The 1,859-nt window shown below is 24.0% G+C and overlaps 1 long non-coding RNA gene across 1 annotated transcript in view; it reads right to left on the bottom strand.

The window, feature by feature from the left end:
* Positions 1 to 1,830, bottom strand: part of LOC110268623 — a 26,086-nt gene extending 24,256 nt beyond the window's left edge. Inside the window, exon 1 of the long non-coding RNA XR_002356876.1 lies at positions 1,660 to 1,830. This is a non-coding gene — a long non-coding RNA (uncharacterized LOC110268623). The remainder of the gene's footprint in view (positions 1 to 1,659) is intronic.

Genomic DNA, 1,859 nt, shown 5'->3' with positions numbered 1-1,859 from the left:
CAATGATATTTATTTTAGAATTATTTTGAATTATAAAATATTTTAATATTTTTATTATTTGTGTAATACATTATAAGTACTATTTATCTTCTAATTTATTTAAGTTACAACTATGTATATGAATGAAGTATTCGGTAAATAAATAACAAAATTAATATTTACCTGCATTTAAGAGTATATTCAAGAGTAAAACACACTGATAAATCATTTCCGTCTTAAAATTATGTTAATGTCCTATTTTAATTTTCGTTACAAACATATCTTAAATGATTCTATATAACTCAAATAAATTAGATTTACTACTATTACAACATATACATGCTAAATTGAATCAAATTGATTCGATTTACATAAAATCAATTTAGAACATGCTTGTAACAAAAATCAAAATAAGATATTGGCGTAATTTTGAGACTGAAATAGTTTATTAATATGTTTTATCTAAGTAAATGTACTTTTCAGTTAAATTATATTTATTTTTATTTTAAAAATCTTTATTATATATTTTTTTTATTTTTATCTTATTTGTTAAGTAAACATTTTATAAAATTTAAACTGAAAATTTTATTAAATATCCTTTCTTGATATGAATTTATTGTAACAGTATAATTGGTAATTCAATGACACATAATATATATAGAACTTAGATTGTAAGAATGATCATCAAATATTAAAATTATTTTGAATTTTACACTTTTAATTTGTTTATCATTTGTGTAATGCATGATTAGTATATACCAATTATCTACAAATTAATTTTAAGTTATAACTATATTTGAATTAAATATTTTTTAAGTAAATAAAAATATGATATTTATCTGCATTTAAGATTTTATCAACAAAAATTTAAATTAATTATTTCTCTTTTTTTGGTTCCATAGGAAAAAAGAAACAAAAATTGTCAAATTTTATTTGACTATTATAACATTTTTAACTTATACTTTTAACTTATAGAAATATTTGCAGTCATTTATTTAATTGTTTTTTAAGATGTAATTTTTCATTTGTAGTTATTTTTTTTATTTTTATTTTTATCTCATTTGGTATTCAAACTTATTATGAAATTAAAATATTTAATATTAAAAGTTTAAATCTGCACGTAAATTATGTAAATTGAGAAAAGCATTGTTTTCTTACTCTCATATAGCAAAATTATTATCTTCTCCTATCTCACTATTAACTTTAGACAAAAAAGTTTTACTCTTAGAAGATTTTAACAGATCTTATTCTCACAGTTAGTTACATATTTCCTTCCACTTCTCAACTCCTCCAAATATTTTATTTAGCCATTTTAGCCACCAAACATATTTATTCATCATAGACGTCACCAATATATAATTAAATACACATACAAAATTTTTTAAAAAACAATGCCGTAATTATACACGAGTCAACATTCTGTGTACTAAGAAATTTGCTGAGCATTTATTCCTTAGGTGTGAGGTAGCTGTGTGGTGCAAGTGGTTGAGGTCACTAGGTGGAGAGTGGGTGATCCCTAGAACCATTAGAGAAATGTTTGAAAATTGGCATGGCTTACATAATAGACAACAAGGGCAGAAGATGTGGATGATAGTGTTCTTTGCAGTAATTTGGAACATTTGGTTGGAATGGAATGCACAAATCTTTAAGAATACAAGAGCAAGTCTGGAGGTCATTCACACAAAGACGGTGATGAGCTATACAGAATGGCGTGGTGGTGATTCTGGGGGAGGCTATTGATAGGTCTGGGATTGTTAGGTGTTGGTTTCGTTGGTAGCTCGTTGTATGTCTTCTTCTTTATTTCTTATGCTTTACTTTAATGTGTTGAGCTTCCTTTATTTCAAAAAAAAAAAAAAAAAAAATGCCATATAAAAATTAAG

Source organism: Arachis ipaensis, chromosome B01, assembly GCF_000816755.2.
Source record: "Arachis ipaensis cultivar K30076 chromosome B01, Araip1.1, whole genome shotgun sequence".
NCBI lineage: Eukaryota > Viridiplantae > Streptophyta > Magnoliopsida > Fabales > Fabaceae > Arachis > Arachis ipaensis.
This window is presented reverse-complemented; position numbering and strand designations above follow the sequence as displayed.